The sequence below is a fragment of the Rhipicephalus sanguineus genome, chromosome 1, assembly GCF_013339695.2.
Source record: "Rhipicephalus sanguineus isolate Rsan-2018 chromosome 1, BIME_Rsan_1.4, whole genome shotgun sequence".
Taxonomy (NCBI): Eukaryota; Metazoa; Arthropoda; class Arachnida; order Ixodida; family Ixodidae; genus Rhipicephalus; species Rhipicephalus sanguineus.
This window is the reverse complement of record NC_051176.1, coordinates 212,177,906-212,191,954: the sequence shown is the minus strand read 5'-3', so window position 1 is coordinate 212,191,954 and position 14,049 is coordinate 212,177,906. Positions and strand designations below refer to the sequence as shown.

The 14,049-nt window shown below is 47.3% G+C and overlaps 2 protein-coding genes and 1 non-coding gene across 3 annotated transcripts in view; 1 reads left to right on the top strand and 2 right to left on the bottom strand.

The window, feature by feature from the left end:
• Positions 1–14,049, top strand: part of LOC119406858 (enhancer of mRNA-decapping protein 4) — a 202,582-nt gene that overhangs the window by 64,188 nt on the left and 124,345 nt on the right. The gene's annotated exons all lie outside the window — the stretch shown is intronic.
• The window catches only part of LOC119406972 (small nuclear ribonucleoprotein-associated protein B), a 373,302-nt gene that overhangs the window by 323,321 nt on the left and 35,932 nt on the right, over positions 1–14,049 (bottom strand). The window lies entirely within an intron of this gene.
• On the bottom strand, positions 4,167–4,239 carry Trnat-ugu (transfer RNA threonine (anticodon UGU)). The gene has a single exon. It is a non-coding gene; the product is annotated as a tRNA-Thr (tRNA).

Sequence of the window (14,049 nt, the reverse complement as noted above, 5' to 3'; positions counted from 1 at the left end):
CGACCACCGTGACTGCAGTAGAACCCGCCTGTTAGAGGTAAGTAGCTGAGTGAGCACTGTAACCACTGAGCAACTGCAACTGACCGCAACGGCAGAGAACATGCGACACACAACGCCTCAAGAACACTTGATGCATCACTAACACGACCGCGCGCGGTCGTGTTAGTGATGCATCTGTCGTGGGTTGCGTACTTTTGTGGTCTATTCTGCACCTGCATGAGACTAGTTCGTCAGCGGCATTTATTCGACACTGCATGCGCAAAAGGGTCGCCGACGCTCGGCGACGCCTCTGCTTGCCACTTCGTTCTAAGCGGGCCGAGCTCTTCGTGTGCTTCGAGTAATGTGGCTTAATATGCAAGCGATATTAAGTGATATTTCGAGTAAAGTGATTTTGTTATAATGAGGGGTTCTTGTACGAGATATATAAAGGTATACGACACGACATTTGCACAAAAAGCAAAAGTCCCAAAAGTATGTGCCGTATACTGGGGCGTCATTCTCAGAGTTCCTTTGTTGTGTGGTAAAACATGCACTCAAACCTCAATACAGTTGAACCTGGCTGTAACGAAATTGACGAATGTCAGCAATATTTCGCTATATATAGGTTTTCGTTACATGCAGTTTCATGTGAAAATCTGCAAGTGTCGTGCAAAAGAAAACCAAAACGAGACGGACATCACTTCAGAAGACCTCACCTCTCACATTTATTCAGAAGAAAAAAAACTGTGGGATTTTGGCTTGTGTTTTCTTTATATATGATGACATCAAGCGGTGCTTTAATTCATGAAATGCAGGCTTCATTATCCTTTTCGCCAGCGGCATGACACAAGACGTCCAACGCGTTCATCACTTCCTTTGCGGTAGGCGCGGCAAACAGTGGACCTTTTCTCTTATGCACCTTCGTCGTGACCGTGACTTTGCACCATTTCAATAAGCGCCGCATCTGACATTTCTTCAGTACATACGGCGCCATTGTCAGCAAACAAAAATACGCCCAGTTCGACGTCGATCCCACGATTCGGTTACATCTGCTGGATTCGCAGGCTCCTCTTCGTCATTGCAGATTCCAGCTTCAACGACCTTTATTTGGGCATTGGCGAAGCAATTTGAAACAGTCTGAACTGCAACTTCTTGCCACGATGTGGCAATCGTCTCGACAGCTTGATAGATGATGATCTTCATTTGCTGTTTAAAACGGACATCCGGAAGAACCTTTCCTATCTCATGACGGGCGGTAGCAGCACTTGAAGCTGTTGATTATTCCTTTGCCCAGAGGCTGTATCAGGGATGTGCAATTGCGAGGAAAATATATCAACTCTATTTGAGAGCTGAAGGCCGTCAACGTGGTGCGCTGAGCAATTGTCCAGGAGCAAACAGATTTGGCGGCCTTGTCGCTTGTTGTCTTTATTGAAGTCTTTCAACCAGTCGGGAAAGATCGCCTGCGACATCCACACCTTTGAATTGGCCACATACTTTACCTGAATTTGCTTTGTTCCCTTAAAGCATCTGGGCTGGGCGCTTTTCCCGATAACCAGTGGGACCCGTTTGTCACGGCAGTCGCTCTTGGCGCAAAGCAAAACAGTCACGCGGAGTTTGCTTTGCATGCCTTCATGGCGCCAGAGTGCGAATAGGCAGCATCTGATAAAACAAAGCCGTTTTATCAGCATTATAAACGTCAGCTGCCTCGTAGCGGCTCAAAACGCCATGCAGCTTCTCGGCCACCCACGATGCACAAACATCGCTGTCAGCAGAGGCCAACTCACCGCTAATGATCTTTCCGACGAATCCGTTTCAGTTCTTAAATCCTTGCAGCCAGCTGTTGCTAGATTTGAAGTCATCGTAACCCAGGATGCAAGCAAAACCCTTCCCTTTTTGTGTTAGGATGGTCGATTAATCGATTGATCGATTAAAAGAGCGCCGTTAATCTATTAATCGTCATCGATTTCCACCTTTCAGTATTGAATTAATCGATTAAAACTCTTCAATTAATTAATTGCGGCAACCCCCCAGCACTGTCCTCTTCCCGGTGCGCATGAGTGTGAGGCCAGCGATGCCGATGCGTAGAAGTCGAGCGCAGCTACTCCTTTTCACTACAGCGCATATTTGTACTCTAGCAAATATTTGTACGCCAGGCCCGTGCCCCCTTCGTGTTTTTTTTTTTGCCATGGCATACAGAGCTCTAAATGCTACTCGATCCTATCTGCCTGCATAGAATGTGTTCTAATGAGAACTAACAGACAAAAAAAGCCAAGGAAATTATAGGGGATGTTATTTGTAGCAGGGCTGGGCAGAGATACTCGGAAAAGTATTCCGGAATGCAGATATCGAAATACATGGGCCGGAAGCCTAAAATACAGATACTGAGATACATTTGCCTTTAGCATAACGGGATATTTCGGAGATACTTTTGCAATATGACGAAAAAATATTCTGGAATACAGATACTGCAATACAGATACTAGAATACTTCTTTTTTTATTTCGAAGATGCTCGTACTCCGCAAAGACATTTAGAAGTGCACTGTAATGGTGTATATAAAGTTGCAGTGCATAGAAACTTTTAGTTTATTTGTTTATTACAGTACCCTCAGTGCCATTAAGACATCACAGAGGGGGGGGGGGTGGCTTACAAAGTACATAATTAGTAATAATGACATAATTACACATATCAATCGCAATAATAAAAGTACACTGTTCCACAGCAACAGTAACAAGCATTGGGCACCGAAATCGACATGCTTGGTGACAACTAAACGAGCTATGCTAGAAGTAGCATAGTTTAAGCAAATCACTCGAATCACTAATAAACACAGTGAATTGAGAAGAAGTATACATTTACTTTGCACATAAGATCAGCTTTGCTGAGTAGGTTGCTGTGTGAGTTTCTGAAGCAGGCTGTCTTCTAGATAGCATCAATTCGGCCTCAGCACAAGGCTCGCGAAAGAAAAAAAGTATCTAGCGCTGCAGACGGGCACAAATTCGTGTTATAGTGAATAAATACCGCCTTCATAGCCGGATAGCCCTGCAGCACGGTGACATCTTTTCTCGGGCCATCTAGATTCCAAAACACTTCCTCCCTCGCGTGGGTTGTTCTGACTGCTCACAAGCCCAAGTCGGTCCCCATCTTCGGAAACCTCAGCCGTATGGCCGGTCGGCGCCCGGTCAGACGACTGAGGATTCCGCTGCCCATATAGGCCGGTCATAATTACATACGTGCAATGGAGCCCAATATGTCGAAACTGCACAATCCAAAAATTGGCTTCCTAAAATCATGTTCCTTGGGGGTGAGAGGGTGTAAGCCCTCCCAAGTCGCTCCTGCAAGCACTCTAAACAGACGTGTAATCAGGGACAGCTACTGAGAGCGCCCAATCAGAACCTACAGCAAGGAGACGTCGCCTGGGCTGAAAGGGCCACTCTTCAATAAAGGTGTCACCGCCACCGACGCTACCAGCACCCATTTCATCAAGCCGCGCCAGGCGAAGTCGCCTTCGGCGGTGGGGGAGCCTGGTACCACAAAAGACCGTTTCACGCTTGTGATCAACTAGGAACGCACCCTGACACGCTGCAGAGGTGGCTGAGAGCGCGACAGATAGCCATCTTCTAGTCACTTCCGCCGCGACTACGGGAACTGCTTTTAGAAATGAACGCACGCGAAGCATTGCAAAGCCTCTGTTCCAAGGCGCTATCCGTGCGGGGGGTCACAAAGTAATGGCTTGCCACCCGAAAAAAACTAGGCGAGCTGCACTGGCCTTGAGAGACATCGACTTTTGTCGCCAGAGGCCGACAACACTGCCTCCTCGATTCTGCCATCTTCGGCGTCGCGCGCTTTACCACATTGGCCGTTCTGTGCTTGAGGGGAAATCATCGCCGCTCTTTCTGTCAGCGACCGGCGGCGGAAACACGCGTCAACTCATTTGCGACAAAAAGAAAATGTAACGGGATACCCGTGTCCTGCATTGTATCGCGATACAAGCGATACATCGTAAAAGTATTTCACTACTGAGATACAAATACATTTTTCAAATGTATCTCGATACAGAAATACAGATACTCAAAAGTATCTCTGAAATACTATCGTGATACTCTTGTATCGCGATACTGGTCAGCCCTGATTTGTAGTAATTATGGTGTAAAGGTGAAGAACGTAAATTGGACGAAAAGGTAACTTGCCGCTGGCAGGGACCGAACCTGCGACCTTCGAATAACACGGCCGATGCTCTACCAACTGAGCTACAGCGGCGGTCATGCCCTGGTCCGCTTTTATGGGGTATATATGTTTTCCTTTGTGCTTAACAAAGAAAAACGAGCCCTTAAAGTTCTCTTTTTTTTTTTCATTTTTATGTTCTAATGTCTGATACAGTAGACACGCTCTCAGTTCGGGCTCCTCGGTGGTCTAGTGTTTTCGGTGCTCGACTGCTGACCCGAAGGTCGCGAATCCTGGCTGCGGCACCCGCTTTTTCACTGGAAGCGAAAATGCTTGAGTGGCGTGTACTTTGATTTAAGTGCACATTTAAGAACCCCAGGTGGTCAAAGTTTCCGGAGGCCTCCAATACGGCGTCTCTCATAATTATATCATGGTTTTGGAGGTAAGACACCAGATAATAATAATAATAATAATAATAATAATAATAATAATAATAATAATAATAAGTGGTCTGTTTGAGGCCAGTATGTTGCTGTGCAATCTCGCATGGGGGACCTCAAAAAAGGGATCACGCCAGTCTGCAATTACAGCATTATCGAGGGCTTCCAGAATATCTAACGTACGAACGGAGAAAAGATGGCATAGTGCGAGCGTCTTATTTACTTCCTCTTCCTCCTCGTCTCTGCTTTGCCTTTCGCGGGATTTCGTCATGTTGCATGTTTCCAGTGCATCTTTTCGACCAGTGTGGTAGCCGACAACGCCTCCGATTTCGGTGTGCTCGAGGAGGGAGACTTCGAGGAAATACGACCTGTGGCCGAATCGCCCATGGATGATGGCCACAGATCCTTCATTCCGTGACATCACCCAAAGACGACAGGCCCCCGTAACCATTGGGCGGAAGTGCGAATTCTCACGAAGGCGCAAATGCACACATGTGCTCTAGCGCATCTGATAGAAAGACTTTGGTCGAGATCAAACACAAACAATGCCTCTCAAACAATATCTTTATTGAAGCACCCATCAAAAATGCCGATTAATCGATTAAAATATCACATAGAAAGCAATTAATCGGTGAAAGGCTAAATCGACGAACGATTAACGATTAATCGATTAAAAATTTTAATCGACCATCTGTACTTATGGGCACGTTTCATCGTCATTATCATCATCATCACACACCGGATCGACTGCTCTAGCTCACTGTGTTCACATGTGTTCCTCTCGCGATTGCCACTTGCTTTCTTTCAGCAATTTCAAAAGTTACGCATTATTTATCTGAATTTATGTAGATCTACTGCTCAAAATAATGATGAGCATGAAAAATTCGTTACACCGAGGTCATTTGCCACAATGCCTTCGTTACTTGGAGGTCAAAAATACATGGGCTTCTATGGGGATCAAGTTGGGGAATGAAAAATATTCGTTAAATCCAGGAATTCATTAAATAGAGGTTCGTTACATAGAGGTTTAATTGTACAACAAATGGATATAACAAATTGTCGGCTATAGTGAAGACAGCGAAAAATATTCGTGCCATTAATGCAGTGTGACGTATATACACTTTTACGGTAGAATCTCAGTGATACAAATCTCAATGGGGAGTGAAAATATTCGTATTGTCCGAAATTTCGTATTACCTAAAACAACAATATACGGACAAAACATCTATTTCTATAGAAATAAATCGCTTATGTTTTTCTGGGACACATGCGAATGGACCTCTAAGTGACGGTGGCTACCGCGAAAGCGCGTCGAAGCTTCGCTTGAGGCCATATGAAAACTAAGTGCCAAAGTCTGCTCCACCATAGCCATAAGCGAACGACAAGAACAGCGAAACACTTCATACCTTCGGAGCTGCGTAGTCGCTATCAGTGATCGCGTCGATAGCAACCACGGCACTGCACTTTCGTGAGTTGTTATGGTTGCGGCAAACAGTAGTTTCGTACTCAGTCCGTGTGCACTGGCCGTGCTGATCACGTCTATCACGGTTTTGTCTGCTGTGGTTGCAGCATCACTTTGATTCTGTGAGCTTTCGATGCATATGTACTCTGTTTCATGACAATACATGATCGCGTTGATAGCGACCGCAGTTTTATGCGCAGCGGTTGCTGCAAAACAGTTTCATTTTCAGTCTGTGTGCGCTGTCCAGGCAAGTGCCTTCAGAACTGCATCATGGCTATCTATGCTTTAATCTACTGTAGTTTTGTCTGCAGCGGTTGTGGCAGGCAGCTTCACTTTGACTTGGTGAGCGTAGGATGCACGTGTACAGTCGAGCCCGACTATATCGAACCCGTATATATCAAATTATCCCGTATATCGAACAATTTCTAAACACGGTATATTTACATTGAGAATATATAGCAAAAGTTCCTGTTACATCGAACGAAAATAGCAACGACAACCGATATATCAAGCTCCATGTGCCTCAAAAGTGCCCCAGCAAGTTGGCTTTCCCTCGCGGCGGCGGGAAAGCTGCCGGCGCCACCCTAGAAAAAGTGGTTTAGACCCGGCTGTGCATAGGCGAACACACCCCTGCAAAAAATGATCCTGGCCTGCTTGCAGCGCTTACAGCCAATCAGAGGCCGTCGTGCTTTCTCCGAGGCGCGGAGGCGGTACAAGTGAGCGCCATTTTTTCTTTATGCTTGCGTGCGTGCTGCTGCCTCTTTTCCTCGAGTCCTCAGTCAGCGTGGTCCGTGCTGGTGGTGTTGCCTGTTAGCGCTCTGTGAACTTTCTTCGCCCTGTCGTCATGGCTTCTGCAAAGAGGCAGACTTTGCCGTTTGCCGCGAAACTCGAAATCATAAATCGAGTCGAGCGCGGTGAGAGAAGTCTGACGTCGCCACCACGTACGGATCGACATTCGACGAATTCGTCAGTGCGGACGATGATGTCGCCATCATGGGCGAGGTACACGATGAGGACTACGTTGCAGACGTCGTGCTGACCACGAGCCAAAGCGACAACAATAAGGAAATTGACGATGGCCCATTGCCTACAACCTCCGAAGTGATTGGTGCACTTGCGTTGGTCCGGCGCTATTGCGTGAATATATAAGGCTGCTCCGACAACGTGGAGGCGTGCGTGCTGTCGCAGGCAGCGAAGTCGTTGAAACAAGAAAATCCAGGACTATTTTGTTCCAGAGTAGGGAGTACTTTTCTTATAGGTATGTGCCTTTGTGTCATCAAATTCTATAGGGGGCCTATATCGAATTATGCCATATATCGAACTAATAAACGTTTTTTGGCGAGTTCGATATACCCGGGTTCGACTGTACTACAGTCGCTGACCGTAATTCGGACTCGGAGGGCAGCGCCAAAAAGTCCGAATAATTGGGAGTCCGAAGAAGGGATTCGCCAAAAAAAAAAAAAACACCTTTATCGGCCCAGTGGCCGGGAAAAACTTGTCAATGCGCATCTGTACACGCACGCTTACGCGCGACCAAGTCAGCCTGTATTTCAGCCAATATTTGGCCACTCCCATAGGTTGGCAATAGCACTGTAACGGCCTACACTTAGTCTGCATTTGATGGCTGTGGTCGAGGCGCATTATTATGGCAGTCACTGTCCACATGCACTGGTTCGAGTCGCTGACGGATGATCTCATCGCCCAACTGGGCAAAAACTCCCGAGCAACCTCATATTGAGGTCGGCCGCCTTCACCTGGCGAATAATCGCTGCTTTTTTTGCCATCATCAGGGCCTTGTAGTTGCTATGTTTTTTTAGTCCCAACTGCGCACACAGAATGGGTGGCGTCGGAGCCATTTTGGGAGATCAGGCCTCGCATGCCAAGCAACAAACAAGGGAGCGAGACAAGAAGCGCGGGATGCAGACCAGGCCTAGCCACAGAAACATCTGACAACACAAACGCTCAAATGACAAAAGGGAACAACATTGGGCTAGTTGGTGTTGCAACGCTTGTGTTGTCGCTTTCTCTTGGTCCGAGGATCCACGTCGTACTCGTACACATTGTCATTCACCTCGAACGCTGCACCAAGCTGACTCTGGGCTTGGCTTGGCTTGGTCTGCTGTTTGACCATCGTAGCTGTTCGATGGATACTTGACTGGCTCAAGCCAAAAAGCAACCGTTACCCGCCGCGGTGGTCTAGTGGTTATGGTGCTCGACTGCACCCGCAGGGTGCGGGAACGAATCCCGGCTGCTGCGGCCGCATTTTCAATGGAGGCAAGAATGCTTGAGACCCATGTGCTTAGATTTAAGTGCACATTAAAGAACCCCAGGTGGTCAAAATTTCTGGAGCCCTTCACTGCAGCGTCTCCCATAATCATATCGTGGTTTTGGGACGTTAAACCCCAACAAAAGGCAACCGTTACGTATAGCCAGCAAACATTGCCTTCATGATCAGCAATTGTAATTGCTGAGTGGATTTTGACTTCAGGCCCGCAGGGGCGTCTGCGCAAGCAGCCGTTTGGTGTGTAGCGACACCACGGACCCGAGCTAACAGGGGGTTTCGACCCCTCCCACGCCTTGCCGTGCGTGGCTGAGCAGTGTCCGGGGAAAAGGGGATCCTGGGGGTTGAGCCGACGCTGGGTGTTTGGACCTTTAAGGCCCCCCAGCAGAGGCAACACACCTCTTTGGCCCTAGCTTCACGTAGACGGCACCCCTGGGCTCACCCACCCAGGGGAAATCGGCAGTCGCCTTTTCCTGTCCCTCTCTTCTCACACCTCCGCCTTTGTCTCTCACTTTACATCTTTCCTGTCTTCTCCTCACTTCTGTTTACTTCCGTTTTTCCTGGCGGCAAGGGTTAACCTTGTGTGGATGACCAGTCTTGGCTCACCGTATATGGTTATAGCGGTGGTGTACGACGGGCGCTGGCAGACCTGTCTTCGCACATCTCCTGTCGCGTCCCCTTGTTGGGCTCGGTGGTGGGCGGTTGGCACCGTCGCCGAAACATAAAGCATGCTATGTTAAGTTCATCTTTTTCCAAAACCGATCGTACTCTCAAAAGGGTACGCACCGAAGCACCCCTGCAACTTTTTTCTAAAACGCATGAACATTATCCAAAGTACCACGTTGTCCACAGCGAGCAGTCAGACGAAAAAGCCAGAACCATTTCACCATTTCTGGTGGCGAAAAGCCTTACGGAAAAACTAGGACCAGGTTACAAGGCGACTAAGATGGCCAGTGGCGATCTACTTCTTGAGCTGAAAGACAGAAAACAGTACGAAAATCTCTCCAACCTTACATCATTCGGAAGCATCCCTGTCACAGTCACCCCACATAGGTCTATGAACACCGTCCGTGGTGTCGTCTCAGATGAAGATCTCTTGAACCTCTCCGAACCTGAACTTCTTGATGGACGGAAACAACAAAATGTTGTCAACGTTCAAAGAATCAAAATAAGAAGGGACAATGTAGAGAAACCAACCAAGCACATAATAGCAACATTCGGATCGAGCGAACTACCAGAGACAATAGAAACAGGCTACACGAAACTGAGAGTGCGCCCATACATTCCCAACCCACGAAGATGTTTTAACTGCCAAAAGTACGGACACAGCTCACTAACGTGCAAAGGACAACCCACCTGTGCCAGGTGTGCCTCTAAAGATCACATGTCAGACAAATGTGAGGCTGCAGCTCACTGTGCCAACTGTGGTGATGACCACCCCACATATTCACGGTCCTGTGTTGAATGGAAGAAAGAAAAGAACGTTATTTCTTTGAAACTGAGAGAAAATATCTCTTTTAGAGAAGCCAGGAAGAGATGCGCACCCTTTTATGGCACAACTTATGCGGATGCGGCGCATCAGGGGGCAGCGTCGCACCGACCTCCGCCACTCGCCCGGCCCGTCTTAAGCGGACCGTCGGCTGTGGCACCTGCCCCCAAGGCGGCAGTAGTTCAGGCTACTCCGCCAACTCGCGAACAGGGACCGGCGACTCCAGGGCCGTCGGGTCTCAAGGCTTCCTCTCACCAGGCGAGGCCCGAAACTCGAGCCACTAGCCCGCCCGTGCAGGCATCCAGTGCCTCCGAGGAGTCAATGGACACGACATCGGCACCTCGGGTGCCGAAACACCGGCGCAGTTCTCTGGACCGCGCCAAGAAAACAAAAAAATCAATAACGGGGCCGGACGACCGTCCTGCCTCCTGAAACAAAGTAATTCACTTGAACACTCCACACTTCCTTATTGTACACCCAGCACTTTTCTATGACTAATATGCAGACACAAATATTACAGTGGAACATCCGAGGCCTTCTCTGAAACCTCGATGACATTCAAGAACTCCTCCACGAACTCAATCCAAAAGTGCTGTGTGTACAAGAGACACATTTGAAACAACAACACAAACTTTCTACGCAACTACGTCATTTTTCGAAAGGACCAAGATGATGCCACGGCATCATCTAGTGGTGTAGCCATTATAATCAATCAATCCGTAGCGTGTACACATTTACCACTACAAACGTCCCTAGAAGCAGTGGCTGCTCGAGCAGTTCTTTTAGATAAACTGATCACGATTTGCTCTCTATACATACCGCCACAATACAGCCTACAAAAACAAGAATTCCAGTCCTTGGTAGACGAACTGCCGGAGCCTTATCTGGTCCTTGGGGACTTAAATGCGCATAGCGGTTTATGGGGTGATTCTCGCTGCGATGCGTGAGGTCGTCTCATTGAACAGTTTCTCTTCTCCTCCGGCGCGTGTCTGTTGAATCGTAAAGAGCCAACATACTACAAGCCTTGCCAACAATACTTACTCGTCCATAGACCTCAGCATTACATCTCCATCCCTTCTTCCAGTCCTTAATTGGAGAGTTATTGGGAATCCCTATGGAAGCGACCACTTCCCAATAATTCTAAGCGCAGCATTAACAAATCAATATCCACCACTTGTCCCTAAATGGCAGACTGAAAGAGCCGACTGGAAACAGTTTAAAAAACTTGCCCACTTAAGCTGGACTGACATGTGTACCTTAAGTATAGAAGCTGCTGTGGACTACTTTACAGCCTTTTTGATCGATGCTGCAACCAAAAGCATCCCGCAAACAAGTGGGATATCTGGAAAACAACGTCTCCCATGGTGGAATAATGATTGTCGCATTGCACGCAACAAGCAAAATAAGGCATGGAGGTTGTTTCGGGATTCTCCGACTGCGGAGAATCTTATAAACTTTAAGAACATAAAGTCCCAAGGAAGGAGGACGCGCCGACAGGCTAGAAGGGAAAGTTGGCGGAAGTTTTTATCAGGCATCAATTCGTATACACAGGAGGCAAAGGTCTGGAACAGGGTCTCTAGGGTAGTAGGAAGACAAGCGTATTCACTCCCTCTAGTAAGCACAGAAGGCGACAGCTTGGAAGACCAGGCGAACTACCTATGCGTACACTTCGAACAAGTGTCCAGTTCCGCGCATTACTCTGAAGTCTTCCGACGGTACAAAACTAGAATAGAAAAACAAAAACTACAGCGGAAAAGTACAAAAAACGAGGCATACAACCAACCTTTCAGCTTAGCTGAGCTACAGATATCGCTAAACAGCTGCAGTAATTCAGCCCCAGGTTCTGACCGTGTGGTATATGACATGTTAAGAAACCTACCTTCCGAAACGCAAAAAACCTTACTATCCCTGTACAATGCCATCTGGTTTTCCGGCGAGATCCCCTCGTCTTGGAAGGAGGCGATTGTCATTCCTATTCTGAAACAGGGCAAAGATCCATCCTTCGTTACGAGTTACAGGCCCATCGCACTAACAAGCTGCCTCTGTAAACTTTTCGAAAAGATGATAAACCGCCGACTTATGCATTTCCTGGAAACAAATAATCTACTGGACCCGTATCAATGCGGATTTCGCGAGGGCAGATCCACCACTGATCACCTGTTACGTATCGAGGCACAAATCCGTGACGCATTCGTCCATAAGCAGTTCTTTCTTTCCGTGTTCCTCGATATGGAAAAGGCTTACGACACAACATGGCGCTTTGGAATACTAAGAGACCTGTCCCACCTTGGTGTACGTGGTAAAATGCTAGCTATAATAGAGAGCTACTTGTCGGATCGTACATTCCGTGTCCGAGTAGGAAATGTTCTCTCGAGACCATTTCTTCAAGAGACTGGAGTGCCACAGGGTGGTGTACTTAGCTGTACACTCTTTATCATCAAAATGAATTCCTTGCGTCTTTGCATCCCACGAAATATGTTTTATTGCACATATGTCGACGATGTACAGGTCGGTTTTAAATCATGCAACCTTTCGGTATGTGAGCGGCAGATCCAGCTAGGTTTGAACAAGATCTCCAAATGGGTAGACGAGAATGGTTTCAGCATTAATCCTCAAAAAAGCACCTGTGTCCTGTTCTCTCGAAAGAGAGGCCTTCATCCTGATCCAGATATTGACCTGTGTGGTCAACATCTTTCCGTGAAGACTGAGCACAAATTCTTAGGCCTAATTTTGGATAGTAAGCTTACGTTCGTATCACACATTAAATATTTAAAAAACAAATGCATAAAAACAATGAATGTTCTAAAAGTGTTGTCATGCACTACGTGGGGTAGTGACAAGAAGTGTCTGTTGAACTTGTATAAGAGCCTCATACGCACTCGCCTAGACTACGGGGCAATAATCTATCAATCTGCGACACCAAGCGCCTTAAAGATGCTTGACCCAGTCCACCATTTAGGCATTCGCTTATCTACGGGCGCCTTTCGCACTAGCCCAGTAGAAAGCCTCTACGTCGAATCGAATGAGTGGTCGCTTCATCTACAGAGATCCTACTTATCATTTGTATATTTTCTCAAAGTGAACGCAAACAAGGAACACCCCTCACACGCCACAATCAATGATTTGTCCACGTCTGCCCTTTTCCACAACCGTCCTTCGCTGCGAGAGCCCTGCTCCCTTCGTGTGAGAGGCTTGGCAGAGGAAATGGGTGTTCCACTTCTTGAGCACAACGTGATGCCTCCTGCAGTAGAGCTTCCACCGTGGCAGTGGCAGACTATTAATTGTGACCTATCCTTTGTAGAGGTTACAAAACACGCACCACTCGCACATATCCACGCTTACTTTCTTGAATTACAGCACAAATATTCCTGCCCTGAATACTTTACAGATGCTTCAAAATCTCATACTGGTGTGTCTTATGCGGCGGTCGGCCCCTCGTTCTCCGATGCCGGCGTTCTGCACCCTAATACAAGTATTTGCACTGCAGAAGCACATGCGATATATGCTGCCGTTAAACATATTAAGCACTTACAATTACGAAATTCAGTCATATACACTGATTCATTAAGCGTTGTAAAGGCATTGAAAACTCTCAAGAAACACAAAAATCCTGTCATCGTCTCACTGTATTCACTGCTATGTACTGTCTACACGCTCAAACAGCATGTTGTAGTGTGCTGGGTCCCAGGACACCGTGACATAGAAGGCAATGTAATGGCAGACAAACTAGCTGCATCCGTCCAACAAAGCGCTGCCAATACACTTGTTGTAGTCTCTGCATCGGACCTTAAGCCCGTTATAAAGAAATCACTAAGGGCACACTGGCAGCGCTTGTGGGATAGAGAAACCAAAAATAAATTGCATGTCATCAAGCCGCGTCTTGGCGCCTGGTCACCGGTGTCAAAGTCACGCTATACAGAAGTTACACTTTGTAGAATGAGAATAGGACACACGCACAGTACACACGCACACCTTTTATCTGGCGGTGACCCACCCATGTGTGAGAAATGCGACACGCCACTCACTGTACTCCACATCCTCCTTCAATGCACCCATCTTGATGGCATCCGAGAAAAGCATTTTCCATCATACTGCCGACATCTCCCACTCCATCCCTCAATGTTCATAGGCAGCGAACCTGTTTTTAAATACAATTCACTCCTCGGTTTCCTTAAAGATATACATAGTTTTAATGTTATATTCCCAGGCAACCGAAGCACGGCCTCCCAACAGA